The 21,508-nt window shown below is 46.7% G+C and overlaps 1 protein-coding gene across 1 annotated transcript in view; it reads left to right on the top strand.

The window, feature by feature from the left end:
- Positions 1 to 649: 649 nt before the first annotated feature.
- LOC129658095 (janus kinase and microtubule-interacting protein 1) overlaps positions 650 to 21,508 on the top strand; it is a 104,436-nt gene continuing 83,577 nt past the window's right edge. Inside the window, exons 1-2 of the mRNA XM_055589075.1 lie at positions 650 to 697; positions 1,490 to 1,564. The gene's annotated coding sequence lies outside the window, so the exon portion shown is untranslated. The remainder of the gene's footprint in view (positions 698 to 1,489; positions 1,565 to 21,508) is intronic.

Consider the following 21,508-nt stretch of genomic DNA (forward strand, 5'->3'; position numbering starts at 1 on the left):
GAGGTCTCCAAGCCAGCCACCCCGGACTTGGTCTGGACCGTCTTGTCCCGATCCATCCAGTCTGCCTTTTCACTGTGATATTTATTGAGTAACCCCTGGATGGATGCTTTATGCTCCTCTCTGGGTCTCTGAACCACCATTCAGAGAAGGTAGGAAGAAACAGATGCTGCAGGAGGTTACATAAGTCATTAACAGTCAGAGTTAGTGAATGGTGGACCCTAAGCAGGAGAGCTTTGCCTTCTCTCCACCCATGCTGGACCTTTCTGGGTGGGCTCAGCAAGGGGATTATAACAGGCTGAGGTTTGGGAGTGGGTCCTTCCAAGAGCAGATTCATGTGGACTGCACAACAAGATTTCATTTCCTGGGGGAAAAAAAAAGAATTTGAAAAGCACCTCTAATTTTTATTTATTTATTTATATATATATATATATTTTTTTTCTTTTTTTTTTGTCCTCTCAACACATGTGCTAGCTTTATATTTTACTGGAGTCCATACTGCACCAACTTTGTAGCCTGCCCTTCTTTTTAAGTGCAGAAATTCCTGCTGAAGATTTTCCCATCATATTGTTCCTTTGGAACAGGGACAGGAAGCAGGTGGTGGGCGTGGCCAAGGAGGCGGGGTGGTGATAAAAAGCGGAAGGGGAGGAGTCAGGCTCAACTTTAAAAGTCAGTGGCAGGAAGTGATTCCGGACTGGCTGTAAGTTGGGGAGACTTGAGTCGGAGTTGAGGTGTTTGGGGTAACTTCAGCGCTTTAGTGCACATATTTGCTTTTGGAGTTGAGGAGGCTTGAAAGGGGCGGAACAGAGAAGTCTGGACAGAGGGATGACCTGCAGCATGCGAGACGCTCAGTTAGGACAGAGCCGAGTGCTTCTCAAGCCAATGAGAAAATAAGATGGTGGCTCTGATGTAGGTGGTGGCATTGGAGGAGAGCAGTGAGCTTGGCATTGACATTCAGGGAAAGGCAGCCGTTATTGTTTGACTGCTCTCTGGGTCCATCCATGGAAGGGGCTGCTTTTCTTAGCAGACCCTACAGGGGTCGCCTAAATTCTCGTAATCCATGGAGCATTCTCCGGAGACAGAATTTTCTCTGGCTCAGGTAACAGGACTTGATGTTGGTCCTACAGGCTGTAAGAAATGGAGCCAGGATTCAACCTGGGGTCTGACAGGGAAGTCCAGGGTTTTTTAGGGAGGCGCAGGTTTTCAGGGGCAGGAGCATTGGCGGTCATGGAGGACTTGCTGAAGCAGGCAGTAATGTCGCTTATACACCTTTACTTGGTTACGCATGAGGCCAGGGTAAGGAGAGCAGAGGATTGGGTTCAAATCCCGCCTCCTTGTGTACGTTTGCATTAGACACACCCTCTCTGGGCTCCATGTCCCGTCAGTACAATGGGGAAGTAGGACCAGGTGGCCTTTCTGAACATCCCGTCCGAGTGTGGGGCTCACTCCTTCTCTACATAAGTGTTTGCTAAATATTTTTCTCTTGAGGAAGACTGATGTCTGACTGCCAACACAGCCTCCCTTCCTGAACTCCCTTCCTGATTGCTGGATGACAGTGGGTGTCCAGGTAGGTGTCCCTGTTCATGACAACAAGACTGTGCCCGCAATTTTGAAAGACTCTTTAACTCTTGCTGGCCACCCAGGCTGTCAGTGATGCTAGGAGAGTCACCCACTGCGTGATATTATGGAGTAAGCCCTGGGGCCTGACAGATCTGTGTTCAGATCCCAGTCTTCCTGCATGTTCAGTGCCAGTCCTTTGACTCAGAGAACCTCCATTTCCATATTTTTTAACAGGAAAGTGTTATCTCACCTAATCCCCTAACCTCCCCACCCCCAACCCCCACCCACCACCCCCTACCCCTGCCCCAATCCTCTTGGTTTTCTTGAAACTGTGCTGCTTCCCATTTCTGTAGAAAAGTAGCCTGGGGTAGGAGTGATAAGGAGCTTGGTAAATGTTTGAAGAGATTTAAAATTAGATTAAAATGTAAAATACAGGGCTTCCTTGGTGGCTCAGATGGTAAAGAATCCGCCTGCAGTGCTGGTAACCCAGGTTTGATTCCTGGGTCAGGAAGATCCCCTGGAGAAGGGAATGGCAACGTACTCCAGGACTCTTGCCTGGAGAATCTCATGGACAGAGGAGCCTGGTGGGCTACAGTCCATGGGGTCGGTTGGTCGCAAAGAGTTAGACACAACTGAGCAACTTTCACTTTTCTTTTCACTTTTCAAAATGTGAAACACAGCTCAATTCAAGCTTTAGTAATTCTTTGTCCTCATTCACTTGGACTATACTCCTACGGTTTTGCCTCTTGAACTATTCACATCCATAATGTCACCTCAGGCTCCTTCATCCCCTATCAGGGAGAGACACACAGCCTCAGGACGCTGTCTCTGCCCCTGGGGGCCCCCTCCAGGCAGCCCTCTGTGTTGACCCTGAGCAAGCAGTCAGAAATGCATGGGTGTTTGACCTTGTCCTCCTGGCCATAAACCTCTCCAGTGGCTTCCTGCTGTGCTCAGGGTCAAGTACTAGCCCTTTAGGAATTTATTGTCCTCCCCCCGCCTCCTACCCCCCAACATTAGGCCTCTAATCACTCCAGGGTAGCACTGTGCCTTCTTCATCTATGTAGCTTTAGTACCTGGTATCTGACACTGAGTAGATTGTCAGAAAGTGGTAATGATGCTGTCTGTCACTGTATCTACTGAGCAGAACACATCCTCTGCTATTAGGAGTTTCACTTATAGCCCTTTGGATGCCAGTGTTCCTATTTCTTATACAGATGAAGAACCTGGGGTTCAGAGAGGATAATGGGTCTTGACAGAATTAAAAATAATCATTAAATAAATATTGAGTTAGTCTCTTAAGCTCTTTAAAGGGAGCCATGAGGCATCTATTGGGGCTTCCCAGGTGACACAGTGATAAAGAATCCACCTGCCAATACAGGAGACACAAGAGATGTGGGTTCGATTCCTGGGTTGGGAAGATCCCCTGGAGTAGGAAATGACAACCCACTGAAATATTCTTTCCTGGAAAATTCCATGGACACAGGAGCCTGGGGGGCTAGAGTTCACGGGGTCACAAGGAGTCAGACACAACTGAGCACACACACACACATAAGGCATCTGTTACTTCAATTGGAAGGAAAAAAATCGGAAATCTTTTCCAGGTGCAGAGAGAGTCCAGGATTGGTAGGCATGCTCCAGTTGTGGGCAGGGTCCTGGTCTAAGGCAGCATCCACCTGCCTGGGCAGAGCTGAGTGGGAAATCCTGCCGATGCCCGCCATGCTGGGATGAGCTCCCAGTTGAAATCAGGCCACCAGTTCTGTTTCCTGTGCATAGTGTATCAGTGATGTAGTGATAGTGAGATGTTTGTGGGATTCTTCATCACTTAGTGCTTGTGGAATTTTAGTTACTGTTATTGTTCCACTGTGAAATTTAAACCTATACAGGAGTAATGAAAGCATTTCATAAAGAAAAAGCCACCAGCATTCCTCTTTATTCCCAGCACCTTCTGAACCACTGTTTTAGTATCTTTTCCAGCACTGTGCAGAGGCAGCATGCAGGTCGAGACCTGTGTCAATGAAACACTTTGCTTTTCATGTGGGCTGAAGGGCTCTGGTTTGGAGCGTATTTCTTGGTGCCTCAGTTCTGTTACTCCTGAGCTGCTGGACTTGGGCCAGTTCCTCAACCTCTCTGGGCCTCCATGGCTTTAGCGATCAGTGCTCTGGAGAAAACACCGCTGCTAGTTAGGGCTGCTGCTTTCTGACATTGGTTGGGATACTGGTGAGGAGAGTCTCAGGGGATTCATGGGAAGGAGAAGGAGGGGACAAATGAGGAAGGGCTTTATCCAAGCCAAGGAGTTTGGTTTTCACCCTGAGGGCAGTGAGGCACCAGCGACAGTCTGCGAATATATTTTACTGTTTCAGATTCTCAGAAACGTAGTGGTAGACACTCGGATCAGGGACTCTGGATCAGAACTCAGCAGGGCTCAGAGTGTCCATGAATGAGGGGGCAGAGGGTGAGGAAGTGGACAGATTCCATCCCTACAGATGGGGAAACTGAGGCCCACAGTGTCTATGTGACTTCTCCAGGTAGACTCAGCAGTTGAGAGGTAGGAGCCCAGATCCCCTGCTTTTCTGCACTGTGGCCCACCTGACCCAGGCTGCCAGCTCCCAACGACAGAAGGACCCCACTGTCATGCCCGCGGGTGTGTGGTTTGTGTTTTTCTTAGACACAGAGCCGAAGACCAGGGCTGGTATCACCTGAAGGTTCATCATCCTAGATTACAGTGCCTAGAACCCTTTCCAGCTGCCCTGTCCTACTTCTTGTCAAAGATTATTCTAATGAGGCTTATTATTCTGATTGTCTTTATGTTTTACTTTTCCACTTGATTATTTGGGAAAGTTTGTTTGTGGTTTGGAGTACCTCTGACAGAGACATGACCTCACCCCGCATACAACTGCTCTTTAATTAAAGTGCTGGGTCAAGAAAAAGAATCATTTTGCTAAGTAGGACATCACTGCAACAATTGGTGACATACATTGGAGTGGGAAACGTATCAGCGATAAAATCTCCTGGTTTTGATAATTGTGTTGTGATCGCATCATGTCTTTGATGTTAAGAGATGAAAGCCACAGCACTGAGGGTGAGCTGTTGTGGTGTCTGCAATTTATTTTCAAGTGGTTCATAAAAATAGACTTTTATGTATAGAAACATCGATAAAGTAGCAGAGGGAACTATGAACTATTGGTGAGTCTAAGGAAGATGTGGAGAGTTCACTATACTATTCTTGGGACTTTTCTGCAGTTTTGAAACTTTGCAAATTGAAAAGTTTGTACTTTTCAATTTGTACTCCTAGCGGGAGAGGCTTGGTGAGGCTCGGCTCTGTTCACCATCCACCCTTGGGTCTCCGGCCTCTTCGGCATCTCCATCACCTCTAGGTGGAGAGAACTACTCACTCCACAGTTCCATTCTGATCAGCCTCCTGGGGACCAGTCTTGAATCAGAGACACAGACTTTTGACAGAATTCATTCTACCTTCTTTAGAGAAATCATTTCATTTTCAGAATCGTTCCTTTTGGGTCAACTTTCCTTAAATTTTTCATTTCTCTTCTTGCTTTACATGTTTATTGTGTTGCCTTCTAAAATTACTAAAGTCCTATTTTTATTGTAACTATTCAAACAAAGAGGAGAATAAAGAAATAAATACATTCTCTCCATCTCATGTGGGGTAACGCACGGTATGTGGAACCCCAGAACTTTCCCCCGTGCTTGTGGGAACATAGAAATTCACACACACATAGTAGGGCTTGGTGTCTTTGTTTTTTTTAACCTTTGCTAATCTGGGATCCCTACCTCTCCATGAAGACATGACTTAAGGGCTCCCTTCTCCAGGAAGCCCTCCAGGTTCTGAGCACAGACCTTATTTCATTGCAGTCATCTGATTATAAGCCACCACCCCTGCCAGATCGTGGGTAATGCAGGGGCAGCAGCTGTTCCCATTCCATCGTCTGTACTCAAGCCGGGAGCCCAGGAGAGGTACAGTCAGTGTTTGTGGAGTGAACAGATGGGCAGGGCCAACATCCTGGGCAAGGATGCTGCCTGAGCAGAACCTTGCAGGTAAGAGACGCCTCCTCCTTCAAACATTCCTTCTAGCCCTGAAGAAGAGAGTTCCAGGCCCTGGGCATCTGGGACAGAAAGTCAGTTTGGGGAACATGGCCACTGCCACCCTGAGGCTCCCATGCCCTGGCTGGCTGTCCTAACAATAATGCCCTGTGTGGGCCAAGCTGGTGCGATGGGTCATGAATGACCAAGGGTGGGGCCGGGGCTGGGTTCTCTCTTTTCCCCCAGGCCCAGTACAGGCTGGCCCGCTGGTGGTCTTGGGTGCAAGGAAGAAGCCCAGGCTAAGGCTGGAGAAGCACAGGATTTAGATGTGGGACTGGCCTGGGTCTCGTTATCTTGCCCTGTCCTGGCTCTGTCCTCATTAGAGGCACTGCTTTCTGCAGCTGGGATTTATTAATCTTGTCTGCAGATTGCTCGGTTGGTGCCAAGGGACTAGGGCATAGCCAGCTGGAGGAAGTTGAAAGATCAGCAGGATGTAAAGCTGAGGGGCTGGCATCTCAGCTAGTGTGCTGGGGAGTGTAGACAGGAGCATCACTTGCTCTGGGCAGCTGTCCTGAGCTCGCCTGCCGGTTCAGGCTGAGGGGGTCGCAGCTCGCCTGAAGGCAGGACTATAGATATTAGAACATTGGAGTGAGATTTCAGAGGATTTTCATTACTGGAAGAGAGTGGGCTGAGAATTCTCTAGTGGTGTGGTGTGTGTCCTGGGAAGAGTGGTCAGCGTCAATTGAGGAGCCTGTGGAGAAGTGAGAAGTTCAGCTTTTCTGTTAGTTTCAGTTATTAATGATGAATATCAATAATGCTTAACTATTAGATATCTTCATAGCTCTGTAAGAATATATACTTCAGCAACTTTGAAATTAGCATTTTCCCTATTTAATGGAAGCATAAACTGAGTAGGAAAGTGACTTTGAAAAGTCAAGTCTGGACTCATTCCTGATTCCATGGCCAGGCCCTGTACCGGGAGTTGATGAAATGAAATGAAGATGAATGAAGCTGAAATGAAATGAAATGAAGATGAAATGAAATGAAAGAAGCACAGCCCTAGTCTCACCTGGTCTAGGTGGTTTCTGAGATTGGACCACCAACATGCAGGACATGTAAAGATCCCTCTTCCACCTTCCCACACCCATCACTATTTTGCATTCATTTCCTTGGCATTTGTCTCTGAACAAATGCTGAACTGAGTTGGTCTAACCAAGCAGGGGTCCCCAGCCCCCGGGATCTAACACCTGATGATCTGAGGTGGAGCTGATGTAATAATGATAGAGATAGAGTGCACAGTACATGCAGTGTGCTTGGATCATCCCAAGCCATCCCCCTACAGGTCCATGGGAAAATTGTCTTCCATGAAACCACTCCCTGGTGCCAAAATGGTTGGGGGCTGCTGGTCTACATGACAGGAGGTTCTGTATTCTCTCTCTCTCCCAGTCTCTTGTCTGCCTGTCCACCTAGGCTAACAGTCTTTGATAACTGGGGCTGTATTGTGAATACCCAGTGGTGGGGGTCATGATGGTGGTGCTGGGAGGGTGGTGGGGAGGGTGGTGATGGTGATGGTGGTAATTATGGTGACGCTGATGATGGAGGTGGCGGTGAAAGTGACGTTGGTGCTGGCAGTGGTGATGGTATTGGTGGTGGTGGTATTGGTAGTGGTGGTGGTTTGAGGGTAGTTTTGGTGATGGGTGTTGGTGATCATGATAATTTGGTGGCGGTGGTGATGGTAGTGATGGTGGAAATGACGCTGATAGAGTGGTGGGGTGGTGGGGTACTGGGGAGAGTGGTGATGGTGATGATATTGGTGATGGTGCTGGTATTGGTGGTGGTGTGAGGGTGGTTGTGGTGATGGGTATTGGTTACTGATAAGGTAAGAGACGCCTCCTCCTTCACACATTCCTTCTAGCCCTGAGGAAGAGAGTCCCAGGGCCCCAGGCATCCGGGGACAGAAAGTCACTTTGGGGAACATGGCCAAGGCCACCCTGAGGCTCCCATGCGCCCTGGCTGTCCTCACATTAATGCCCTGTGTGAGACAGGCTGGTGGGATGGGTCATGAGTGACCAAGGGTGGGGCCGGGGCTGGGTGCTCTCTTTTTCCCCAGGCCCAGTACAGGCTGGCCCCCTGGGGGCCCTTGGGGTGAGGAAGAAGCCCAGGCCAGGGCTGGAGCAGCACAGGATTTACACGTGATGGTGGTGATGGTGGTGGTGAGAGAGGCGGTGGTGTTGCAGGTGATGGTAATATTGTGTTGGTGGTGGAGACGATGGTGATGGGGATGGTATTGATGATGGTTATGAGGATGGTGGTGGTGAGGGTGATGTCGTAGTAGGGCTGGTGGTGGGAGGTGCCGATGGTAGGGATTGGTGGTGGCTGCGGTTTTGGTGGTAGTGTGAAAGTGAAAGTTGCTCAGTTGTGTCCGACTCTTTGCGACCTATGGACTATATTAGATGGTCCATGAAATTCTCCTGGCCAGAATATTGAAGTGGGTAGCTGTTTCCTTCTTCCTGACCCAGGAATCGAACCCAGGTCTCCCATATTGCAGGCAGATTCTTCACCAGCTGAGCTACTAGAGAATCCCTGTGTGTGCAGTAAAACTTAAAGCTATGGGTCCACTTGTACTAGGCACTCACGTAAGCACTTTAGTTGTCAGTCTACTGCCTCTTCATAACAAGTTATGAGGTTGGAATCACCGCTAGGCTCCTTTGCCAGGTGGGACACAGGGCTGCACAGTCAGTGCATGCTAAAGTTGGATTCGAACCCTGATAGATTGGCTTCAGAAAAGAAAGAAAGAAAGTGAAGTCACTCAGTTGTGTCTGACTCTTTGTGACCCCCTGGACTGTAGCCTACCAGCCTCCTCCATCCACACTAAATCAGGGTTAGCCAAGTGTGATCCTGGGACCTCCGGCATGACATCACCTGTGGAAATGCTGACTCATGGGCCCAAGCCATTTGATCCGCATTACTGGGGATGGGCCAGCTAAGGGACATTCAAGGAGCTTGTTGTTCTCAAGCGCGTTAAAGTTTGAGAAGCACTACATTAAGCTGTCACCCGGGCCTGCTCTCAGTTGCTGAGTCAGTCAGCGTGTAACCCAGGCTCGCGTGTCTCTAGCCTTGTTCCTTCCAGTGGCCTGTGTGCACCAGACCATCAGGACCGTGGCCTCCTTCCTGGTGAGATGAGAGCTAATCCAGAGCAGAAGGGAGCAGGGAAAGGGGAAGAAGGGCAGATCCTCTCTTCACTGTGTGCTTGACTCACCTGGGCATCTAGTTAAAATGCAGATTCTGAGTCAGTGGGTCTGGGGATGGGGGGCTGAGACCCTGTATCTCACGAGATCTCAGGGATGCTGATGCTACTGGTCTGTGGACCCACTTTTGAGTTGCAAGAGATCCTCACCCTTGAACTAGCATCAGCGGCACCTGAAGGACTGGCTGAACTTCTCCCCACATTTCTGATTCAGCAGGTCTGGGTTGGGCCTGAAATCTTGCATTTCTAACAAGCTCCCTGGCTGTGCCAGTGCTCCAGACCTGGAGGCCACACCTGGAACAGGCAAGGCCCGAAACCAGCGGCTGCAGCTTTGGCTGCACGTTGGAATCACCTGAGGACCTTAAAAAACCACTGAGACCTGTACCCCACTCCAGGATACTGAGTCACTGAGATGGAGCAGGGCCTGGGCATCAGGAATTTTCAGCCAAGGTTGAGAACTCCTGCTGGAGCCAATTTTTTTTTTAACCCTAGTTGCTCGGGTAGTTGAGAATATGATACCATCTTGGCCCCTGGAGAGTTCTGATTCAATGGCCAGGTGGAGCTGGGCACGGGTATGAACAATCAATTCTCTGGGCTTTTCCAGTGGTCAGCAAGGCTAGGAACAGTTGCCCTGGACTGAGAGCTTGTGCCTGGCCCCTTGGGGCTCCTGTGCTGCTGGCCGTAGGTCCTGAGGACCGGCCTCGTGCTCCAAGCCTCTAATTCCTGCCCTTGGCGAGGTGAAGCGCCTTGTGCTCAAAGAGAGTCTGAAGAGATTCCGCTTCTGCTGCTCCCCACTGGGCTGTGTGACCTCCTGGAACTTAGTTAACCTTCCTGAGCTCTGCCTTCATCTATAATGTGAGGGAAATAAACTATTTGCTCCAAGGAGTTGCCTGAGAAATAATGTTTATAAATGGCTTGCACAGCACCCTGACACTCTGGAGTGCCCCTCAAGATCAGTAGCTGCGTTTTATTTATTTATTATTTATTTATTACTGATAAATCAAATGGAGCGGCTCTGAAACATAAGGAGCAGGAGAATCATGGGGGAACTTTAGGCTTCTGTGAGATTCATTAGGCTCCAGGGCTTCTGGTGCACAGCAGTTTGAAAATCACTGATGTTAGAATAATCTGGTGGTTGTTATTAGCTAGTAGCTTAGAAGGACTCACTCAGTGGTCTTGGACTCTGCGACCGCATGGACTGTAGCCTGCTGGTCTCCTCTGTGCATGGGATTTTTCCAGGCAAGAATACTAGAGTGGGTTGCCATGTCCTTCTCCAAGGGATCTTCTTGACCCAGGGGTCAAATCCAGGTCTCCAGCATTTCAGGCAGATTCTTTACCATCTGAGCCACCAGGGAAGCCCAAGGACACCCAGATTTCTGGCCTGGGGGGCTGATGGGGTATTTCCTGGGGTGAAGAACTTGAGAGAAGCATAGATGTAAGTATGGGAAGTGGGGAGCCCAGTTCTGGGCTGCTTATTATGAGATGTCTGTGGGTTAGCAGGAAGGTATGGATGGCACTTGGAGACATGCGTCTGAAACACTTGAGACAGTCCTGGGCTGTATTCCCTCCATCTTTGAGGAAAGGCTCTGGTTCTTCAGCACTCAGAGCTTCTTGTGTTGCGCTGTGACATTGACATCTGGTCATGTGAGTGAGATCCATTTGCAGCATCTGAAGGATGCTGTGTGCCATGAACTGGCTCTGGGTCTTGCTTATGGTCTGCTTTGGCCCTCAGGCAGCACTTTGACCATTGCTTCCCCTGTGTGTTGTCAACCCCTTGCCTCACTTTCTCTGCCCTTCCCTCTCCTGACACCTGCTCTGAGGCTGCCTCCTGGAGGCCATAGTTAATGGTTTAATGTCTTGGATCAGGCCTGGTTACAGCTGTCCTTGGTAGGCTGTGGGCATGGACATGGCTCCTCTCAGCCTTGAGGGTTTTGTTTAGTTCCCTTGCCTAATGGTTAAAAGTCAATTTAAAAATAAATCATATATATTCAACATTGATAATTATTAGAGAAGTGCAGATCAAAACTACCACAAGGTCCCATCTCACACTGGTCAGAATGGCCATTATCAAAATGTCTACAAATAAATTATGGAGAGGGTGTGGAGAAAAGAAACCCTCCTACACTGTTGATGGAAGTATAAATTGATGCTGCCACTATGAAGAACAGTATGGAGGTTCCTTAGAAAACTAAAAATAAAGTTACCATATTATCCATCAATCCCACCTTTGGGTATATATCTGGAGAAAACCAGAATCAAAAAGATACATGCACCCCAAAGTTCTTTGCAGCCCTGTTTACAATAGGCAAGACATGGAGACAACCTGTATGTCCATTTACTGAATGCATAAAGATGTGGTCCGTACGAACAATGGAATACGACTCACTCCCCCAAAAGAATGAAATGTTGCCATAAAAAAGAATGAAATATTGCCATTTGCAGAAACATGGAAGACTGTTAATCCTGAGTGAAGTTACATGAAGTGAGTGAAAGTTGCTCAGTCATGTCCGACTCCTTGCGACCCCATGGACTATATAGTCCATGGAATTCTCCAGATCAGAATACTGGAGTGGGAAGCCTTTCCCTTCTCCATGGGATCTTCCCAATCCAGGGATCGAACCCAGGTCTCTTGTATTGCAGGTGGATTCTTTACCAGGTGAGCCACACGGGAAAGGCAGATATTATATGGTATCACTTATATGTGGAATCTAAAAAATAACATTCAATACAAATGATTTATTTACAAAACAGAAATAGACTCACAAACATAGAAAAAAAAACAAACCAGTTACTAAAGGGGAAAGGGGAGAGGGATAAATTAGTAGTATGGGATTAACAGATACATACTACTATATATAAAATAAATAAACATCAAGGATTTACTATATAGCACAGAGAATTATATTCAATATGTTTTAATAACCTGTATAAGATAAGAATCTGAAATATATATATGTATGTATATGTGAATCACTTTGCTATATACCTGAAACTAACACAATATTGAAAATCAATTATACTTCAATATTAAAAAAAGAAAAAATCATGTATATGCATGTGCACACATACACAGTTTCCCAGGTCTGCTATAACAAAATACCACAAGCTGGGAGGCTTAAAACAGGTGTTTTTTTCTCTAGTGGATGTCAAGTGCTGTCTCACTGTGGTTTTGATTTTCATTAATGACTAGTGATGTTTAGCACATTTTCATCTGTCTATTGGCTGTTGGTATATATCTTCTTTGGACAAATGCCTGTTTAAATCCTTTGCCTATTTAAAAATGAAGTTGTTTGTCTCGATTGTTGAGTTGTAAGAGTTCTTTCTATATTCTGGATATAGGCCCTGTCAACTAAAAAATGATGTACAACTTGAGAATTGCGAGTTAAGTTTTATTTGGGGCAAAATGAAGACTGCAGCCCGGTAGGCAGCATCTCAGACAGCTCTGAGAGGCTGCTCCAAAGCGGCAGTGGGGGAAAGTCAATATATAAGGTTTGGGTGAAGGGGGAGTACCATGAAGCACTCACTTTACAAAAGGTTTTTTGTTAGTCATGAGGATCTGATGTCATCATGAAGGGATATAGTGCTTCTGTAGATACGAGGAGATGGCAAGGGCTGAGATCACGAAATTTGTTCCGAAAAACATCCAGTATCTAAAGACCTGTCCCACCAGGTTCCCTGGAGCACAGAGTGCCTCAGCCTACTCTGAACTCCCTTAGGGGTTGTTGAAGGTCAGCAGCATGGGGTTCAGTTTTCTTAGAGGCAGATGGCAAATGCCTTTGTTGTTCACTCATTGGCAGTGCCCTTGATAAGTGCCAGTTTGTAGTTGACAGCCTCCTATTGGATATATGGGAGGCATTGGATATATGGGAGGCTTCCCTGGTAGCTCAGATGGTAAAGTGTCTGTCTGCAATGCGGGACACCCAGGTTCGATCCCTGGGTCAGGAAGATCCCCTGGAGAAGGAAATGGCAACCCACTCCAGTACTCTTGCCTGGAAAATTCCATGGATAGAGGAGCCTTGTAAGCTACAGTCCACGGGGTCGCAAAGAGTCCGACACGACTGAGCGACTTCACTATTGGGTATATGACTTGCAAATATTTTCTCCTGTGGATTTTTTTTTTTTTTTTTTCATTTTCTTTGTGCCGTCTGGGTTAGTTTCCTGGGGCTGCTATAACAAATGGCCACAGACTGGGTGGTGTGGTCCTAAAACAACAGAAATCTATCCTTGCCCAGTGCTGGAGGCCAGAAGTCTCAAGTCAGGGTGTCAGCAGGGTCACACTCCCTGTGAGTCTCATCTGTGTCTTCCAAGTTTCTGGTGGCCCCAGGCATTCCTTGGCTTGTGGCCACATCACTCCAAACCTCACCACTGTTTTCACGTGGCCTCCTTCCCTGTGTGCCTTTTGGCTGTCTCTTACAGACTCCAGTTCCAGAATGATCTCCTCTCAAGATCCTTAACTTATATGTCTGCACATACCCCATTTCCAAATAAGGTCACATTCTGAGGTTCCCAGTGGGCATGAATTTGTGAAGGACACTATTCAAACCACTGCAGTGTCCTTCAAATTTTAAAATCCTGGTCAAGTTCAGTTTATCTTTTTTTTTTTTTTTGGCCACATGTGCTTTGCATATCTTATCTAAGAATTCATTGCCCAGTGCAAAGTCATGAAGATTTAGTCCTGTGTTTCCTTCTAAGGTTTTTTTTTTTTTTTTTTGTATATGACGTGAAGTGGATGTTCAGCTTCACTCTTTTGCTTGTGAATATCTAGTTGTCCCAGCACCATTAGTTAAAACGGCTATGATTTCTATCAATTTATCTTGATATTCTTGTCAAAAATAGAAATGACCATACATGTAAAGGTTTATATTTGAATTTTCAGTTCTGTTCCACTTATCTCTATGTCTGTCTTCATACAAGCATCACATTGTCTTGATTGCTGTGGCTTTGTGGTGAGTTTTGAAATCAAGAAATTTGTGTGCTCAATCTTTGGTTGGTTGTTTTCAAGGTTGTTGAATTTCAGGACTATCTTCTTGAAGAAGTCACTGGGATTTTGATAGGAATTGTGTAGAATAAGTAGGTAAATCTGGTCTTAACTGTATTAAGTCTTCTGATCCATAAACATAGGATGCCTCTCCATTTATTAAGGTCATCTTTAATTTCTCTCCACAGTATTTTATGTTTTTCAGTCTTTTACTAAATCCATTTTATTCTTTTTAAGTTACATTTTTAATTGGAGGATAGTTTCTTTACAATATTGTGTTGGTTTCTGCCACACATCAACGTGAATCAGCCGAAGGTATACATATGGTCCCCTCCCTCTGGATCCTCCCTCCCGCCTCCCACTGATACAACTACTATGGAGAACAGTATGGAGATTCCTTTAAAAACTAGGATTAAAACTGCCATATGATCCATTTTATTCTTTTAAATATTTATTTTTAGTAATTATTTATTTATTTTTAAAAATAAATTTTAAAAAATAAATTTTAAAAAATTATTTATTTATTTTTAATAATAAATAAATATTATTTATTTCCCCACTGGAAGAGACTCCTCCAGTTTGAGAAATGATTGTTTCCCTCCTTTGAGTGTTGTTTCTTCTGAAGATTTTCTTTCTAAGCTGAGCCTAGGAATTGAGGTCCAGACTCCAGGCATCAGGGGGACTGCGCCATAAAGTCTTAGAAACTCAGGTTAGAAGGAGTCTCAGGGACCCTGGCACCAAACTCTGCTTGGGCTATATTGAAGTTCTGAGTTGAATGGAGTCATTTTTTTCTTTATTTCTGTGTTCATCTGTCCTTCCATCCATTCACCCTCCCACCTCTTTAAACCCCATCACTAGGGTATCCCACATGGCACTCTGTGCTGAGGATAGAGACTGGGGTGACTTAGACCCAGTCCCTGCCCCCAGGAAGCTCATAGCCCACAGGAAATGAGGAGGCAGCCTAGATGCCAGCCTCAAAGATGGAGAGGCAGAGGTTAGGGGTGTTGGGGACAGAGAGAAGTCTGTTTATTTTAATGGAATTGACTGGAGTAGATAAAGTTGACGGTGAGGAGCCCTGAAGGGAGGTGATACTGCAGTAGCTGGGACAAAGGAGGGAGGTTTGAGAGAAGATGGGAATGAGAAGGGGTCCAAGGCCAGAGAAGAAGCAGGTGTTGATTTTGGGAGTGCAAGCTTGAGAGTGACTGTCTGCTTCTCAGTTCAGCTTGCTCTGTCCCTTATAGAAAAATACCATTTTCTCCTCTCTCCTGAACAGTCTGTGCTGTTCATTCCTAGCTCATTTTGATTCAGTTACAAACGGAATCATCTTCCAGTTTTATCCAGGAATTGGTTATTGCTGGTATATAGGAAAGAAAGCTATTATTTTTGTCAGTTAGACTTATTCATCTACGCTGGGAGATTCTAAAAATCCCATTAGTATATTTAGTCCCAATTGGATGTTTAGTATATTTCATCTTTTTGGTGCCATTGTCACTTCTCTGCAGCCTAATTTCTTCTGCCTCTCTTTTTCTTGGCCCAAACCTGCCTACCTACCCCCACTCCATTTCCTGGTTCTTCTCTCCCTCCCCACTGTTGACAGCAGCCTTCCACCTTTTCTTTCTAAGAATCCTCTTTGTTCACACAGCCGCCTTCCCCTGCCCCTAAATGGAAATACTTTCTTGGCTTATCCTGCTCATTAGAGCTGTGATGCCAGTGAGTGTCTCAACTTGGGGCTTTTCCCCTGAGAAAAGGGATCACTCGATTTGTGACCAGCTTTTCACACAAAGAAATCTTGCCACGGCCTCTGCTGCTTGGCTTTATTTAACGAGTGCCTTTTTATTCCCATCTTTATGGATTATCTCCCTGTCTGATTGTTCCCTTAGGAAAGATTCTAGAAGTGAAGCTACTAAGCGAAAGCAATCCGTATTTAAAATTTTTCACAGAAGTTGCCAAATAGCACTCTAGAAGAGCTGTGCCAATTTGTACCCACCAGGAGTGAGCGGGAATAGCCATGTCCCAGGACCCTGCCAACAGTGCAGACCTGTGCCAGCGTGACAAGTGAGAATTCTCATCCCTAGTCTCGTTTTTGGATTTCAGTGAGGCTGAGCATCTTGTGGCCTGTGTACTGGCCACGTGCTTTTCTTTTTGGAGAATCGCTTCTTCATTATTTATGCTTAGTTCTCTGTTGGCACGTCGCTTAAAGCAGATTTGATTTATAAAGCTTCATAACCTAAAGGGGATATTAACTCCTGGTCTTTAATATGTTGCAATAATTTTTTTCCCATCTTGGGCTCTGGTGTTTTCGCTCTGGGATGCTTTTCCCCACCAGAAGTTTAGCCTTAGTGCCCTCTGTGGACGCTTAAACTGTTGGCCTCCTCTAATACTTGTTTTTAGGAGATTTCTTTGTTCTGTGGTTTCTTTTAAAAAAAAAAAAAAAGTTGATTTACAATGTTTCCAGTGTGAAACAAAGTGATTCACACACACACACACACACACACACACACACACAGATCTATTCTTTCAGATTATTTTCCATTATAGATTGTTACAAGATAGTGAATATAGTTCCCTGTGCTATACAATAGGACCTTGCTGTTTATCTATTTTATACATAGTAGTGTAAATATCTGTTAATTCCTAATTTATCCTTCTCCCTTCCACCTTTCCCCACTGGTAACCGTAAGTTTGTTTTCTAAGTCTGTAAGTCTGTTCCTGTTTTGTAAATAAGTTCATTTGTATTAATTTTTTAGATTCCACATGTAAGTGATGTCATATGATATTTGTCTTTCTCTGTCCACCTTACTTCACTTAGTTTGATAATCTCTAGGTCCATCCATGTTGCTGTAAATGACATTACTTCATTCTTTTTTATGGCTGAGTAGTATTCCACTGTGTACATGTGTATATATGTATGTGCATGTATATATACATGTATAAGGTGTGGTATACATACATGGGTATGTGTATATACACATATGTATATGTATACATCTGTTTATACCACATCTTCTTAATCCATTCATCTGTTAGTGAAGCTTTGTTTTTATCTCAATGTGTAATCCACATGAAAGTTGTTTAAGGATCTAGATAGATATCTGGTTTTATTTGTTCCCAAATAGCTTGTCCTCTATCCCAGTCCAGTGGTAGGGCATGAGCTATTCTCTCTCTCCCCATTTATGTGGGTTAAATTCCTGTGTCTGTCCTTGGATCTGTTTTTTGAACTTTCTCTCCCATCTCACTGATCTGTCGATCAGCCCACATGGTATCCCTCAGGAAAGAGGCACCCAGCTTGAAGTTTTCAAACCAGTTTTTCTTTCCTTCAAAAAAGATAGATTTCCTGTCTGAAGATGGCAACTCTGTGGATGTGTGTGTGAAAGTCACTCAGTCATGTCCGACTCTTTGCGACCCCATGGACTATAGCCCTCCAGGCTCCTCTGTCCATGAAATGCTCCAGGCAAGATTACTGAAGTGGGTTGCCATTCCCTTCTCCAGGGGATCTTCCTGACCCGGGGATCAAACCCAGGTCTCCTGCACTGCCAGCAGATTCTTTACTGACTGAGCCAATCTGGAGGAGCACAGAAAACCCTGTGGGGTGATCACCCCTACACCTCCGACCCTCTGAAATGTTCTCATCCCTTCTCTCTGCCTAATCATATCTCAGCAGTGGCTCCAAAAGTAAATTTTTATTTAACTTACAAACACTGACTTGCCACCTCTTCCGCCAGACCCTTACTGGGTTAGCCACATGAATTAAGCAGGGGCTTCAGAAGCCATGGCCCCTGCTTGCTTTCTTCACCCAGCACAACACCTCTGTGGACCTGTGTTCATTTGCAGCACCTGTGACATTTCCTACCTGGCCGCCAGTGGGCAGGTAGACACCACTGCTCCACTGCTGTCCCCATGCTGGAAGGTTCTCGGCCTTCAAGTGCTTTGTGTTTGAGGTTGGGGGAAGCCGGATGTCTGGAGCACTCCCTCTGTGCTACCCTTGTCTGTCCACAGTCCTGACAGCATCCCTGGGAGGTGCTCCACCCTCATCATCCTCACTTTCTAGGTTGCGGGCTGGAGACCATGAGGCGAGGGCAGAGGAACCCAGCCAGGGTCCCCCACAGAGGAAGGGGTGGAGCCAGCCTCCAACTGGGGCCCTGCCTCGTAGTGCTGTTCTCTGTTGCCTTAGCCCTGGAAACGTGGCCCAAATAGCTTTCGAAGCTGTAGAAGCTTAGTTAGCTCTTGTTCTTTGGGTTGAAAGAAAGTGTTGTCGCTCAGTTGTGTTTGACTCTTTGCAACCCATGGACTGCAGCCCACCAGGCTCCTCTGTCCATGGGATTTTCCACGCAAGGATACTGCAGTGGTTTGCCATTTCCTTCTCTGGGGGATCAAACCTGGGTCTCCTGCATTGCAGGCAGATTCTTTACTGACTGAGCTTTGTTCTTTGGGGGAATAAAATGCTCCATAGAAGAAAAACTGTGCCAACCTAGTGCTGTTGCTTTAAGTGAGGACATCCCGGGAGTGGATTCCCTCATGCCGACGCACTGTGGGAGGCTCCATGCCGGGTGCTTTACAGAGAGGCAGCTCTAACTGCACAGCGAAAGGGACACCGCACACAGTGAGCCCCAGTCTATGCACGAGCAGGTGGCGCCTCAGGGAGCTTAGGTGACGTGTCCAGGGCAGCCCAGGGGGACAATGTGGCATTCTGTTTCAAGTTCCTGGCCCTTCGCTGCTCTGACAGTTTGTGCCACTGGCTCATTAAAAAGGTCTAGATAATGGTAGATTTTAGTCAAAAGAAGGCAGGTGTTACAATGGAAAGTAGGTGCTAAAGTTTCATCTCTAAGTTTGAGATGTTCTACACATTTGTGTCTTTCTAAATGTCACAAATCACCTGGTATAGAAATTGCTACTCTCCAGATAACTTTCAAATGAACCTCATTTGGTTCTCAGAATGACCCTGTGCAGTGGGCCAGATTCGCATCCCCATCCCTCTTTTTGCACATGAGGGTAACCAGCCTACGGCATCCGGCTCTCTTCTAACCGTGGGACCAGTTACAGCACGTGCAGGGCTGTAGAGCATTGGCCAAGGGGCGTCAGCCCTCTGAGTGCCGAGAAGTCACAAGAGGACCAGTAGCTGTTGCAGACAGACCATGTGCCAGGATGAACCTTTGGGGAGTGCTGGGGCTGGGATGAACACAAGTATGGGCCAGAACCATCCTCTGGCACATCCTGCGGCCTCCAGGTATGTAGAGAAGCCTTCCAAATGATGCTGTCAGAAGTTTCCCAGGTGAAGACAGGTGAGAGCCTGTCATTCACATCAGATCATGGGTTTGCACCTCAGCAGCAAAGGGTTGGATGACCAGGACTAATGGGGCCTCCTGCAGCTGAAAGCTCAGGACAGATGGCATTGGGTTGATTTTTGCAAATCATAAGAGACGGAATGCACAGCAATCTGTTAGCCGTATTGGCATATGACTTGAATTTTTTTGAAATCAGAATGATGTACTCAGTTCTTGTATTTGAATAAATCTAAGATGACACCAGTTGAGAGGTGTTTTATTGTTTTTTGTACCACTAAGGAAAGGGAAAAACAATGCTGCCAGCTAAACCGCGACAGGGCTAGGTCGTAAGACCCATTCCGTGTCTAGAGTGAGAGAGCACGCAGCTCGGAAGCAAGGCACATGGCAGTGTTCATGTGTTCACGTGCTCGTGGATCGTGTCGGAGGGCTGACTTTGTGCTGGGTACAGCAAGGTGAAATTACGTGCACAGGCCCTGCTCCTCTGAGGCACACAGACTGGTCAGATACTTAGATCTGCCAACAGCTCATGGCAGAATCGTTTATTGATTGATGGGTTCATTCAGTCACCAAAGATTTCGTGAGCATCTGCTATGTGCCAGACACTGTTCTAGCCATCAGAGACCCTGAGGTGAACAAAACTGCTCACGGAGCTGACCCTTTCCATGGCAGTGGATATTCATCTCCAGCAGTGGTTCTCAAATGTTACCAGGCAGAAAAGCCTGCACACAAAGATTCTGATTGCCAGGCCCCACTTCCAGACATGGTCTGTCATGAGGTCCAGGATGTGTGTGCACTCCGTCGTGTCTGACTCTGTGCGACCCCATGGACTGTAGCCTGCCAGGCTTCTTGTATCCAGGGGATTTTTCCAGGCAAGAATCTGCTGGAGGAGTTTGCCATTTCCTTCTCCAGGGGATCTTCCCCGACCCAGAGATCGAACTCAACATCTCTTGTGTCTCCTGAATTGGCAGGCGGGTTCTTTACCACTGAGTCACCCAGGGGGCCCTCAGGTCCAGGAGAGACCCAGGAATTGCATTTTCAGAGGCACCCTGGGACACCCAGGGACAGGAGGACTTCAAATCGAAATGTGAGAAATAGAGTTTACAGCTCTATTAGAACATTAAGGACATCATAGCAGCCCACTGCGTAAATGCTCCACAGTAGTTCAGGGTATTTGCTAGTATTTGGATGTTTGGCAGATACTTAGTTTGTTTTTGGTTTTCCTCTGGTGAACAAAACATCCGTGAATGTCCTTGCAGCTAAATCCCCCGTAGTTTCTTTCGGGTACATTGGGTACTTTGGCTGACTTTCTAAGGGTGAGGTATGGGTCCGCTGTAGTTCTCCCAGCCACCATATCTGGCTCTGGCCTGACTGTCTGGCTTCCTGTCCCACTTGTTAGCTGGACACTTCTGAGCAGCTTCCTGAATCTTCCCCTGATTTTCTCATCCCTAAAACAGGGCAATAATAGTAGCTACATTTTAGGGCTATTGTAAGGAGTCAGTGTAGGTGCTTAGAGCAGGGCTGATACGTGGAAAGGCTGTGTTATGTGCACGCGAGCTATGGTGGTGGTGGTGGTGGTGGTACCACGTTGGAGTGAGAGAGGGGTCCTGCTTTCTCTGCCCCTATCTGTGCACAGCAGTGACTCTGGAAGGAAGCTCTGGATACCAGCAGCCAAGCAGCTATGATTTGATGCTGGAGACTCACTTTGTCATCATGGATCCAACTGCATTCTGTCTCCCACATTGTCACTAGAAATTTCCTACCACTTTGGTCTGGATGTGTTTTTCTGCTCACGGCTCCTCCCTGACTTCCCACCCTGTGTGAGAATGAACTGTAAATTCCTTGCACACTGGACAAGGATGGAAGGCCCTTTAGAACCTGGCCCCAGCCCCAAAGAGCACCCCCACCCTACCCCGTCCCATATACTCTGTGCTGTTCTGTGGAGGGAGAGACTCTCTGAGGGGAGACTTCCTGTGGGAGGTGATGGTTGAACTTGGCCATTATTCCTGGGCCTTTGAGGAATGAATAGGAGTTTTCCAGGTGGAGAAAGGAAGAAGGGCTATCCTGACTGTTGAACCAGCACATGCAAAGGTGTAGCTGAATGTTTGGGGTGATGTCAGTAGATCATTGCGTCCTGGTGTGGGGTGTTGGGATGGGGCTGGGTAGTCAGTATATTGAGAAGGTTGCAGCTGTGAGCTGGACCGGAAGGCTCTCCAGTTGCTGGGTTGCAGAGTTGGGCCATGGTTCCTACACGCAGTGGACCCGCCATGCCAGGGCTCTTGAAATCATGCTGTTTCCCTGCCTACCTTTTCATTAGTGCCTTTTTCTGAGCTGCGATTCACCTCTCCATTCATCTTCTGTTTCTAGTATTTAAAGGGCTGTAAACATCTGACAAACTCCTTGCTCAGT

The sequence above is a fragment of the Bubalus kerabau genome, chromosome 7, assembly GCF_029407905.1.
Source record: "Bubalus kerabau isolate K-KA32 ecotype Philippines breed swamp buffalo chromosome 7, PCC_UOA_SB_1v2, whole genome shotgun sequence".
In the NCBI taxonomy this organism is placed as follows: Eukaryota; Metazoa; Chordata; class Mammalia; order Artiodactyla; family Bovidae; genus Bubalus; species Bubalus kerabau.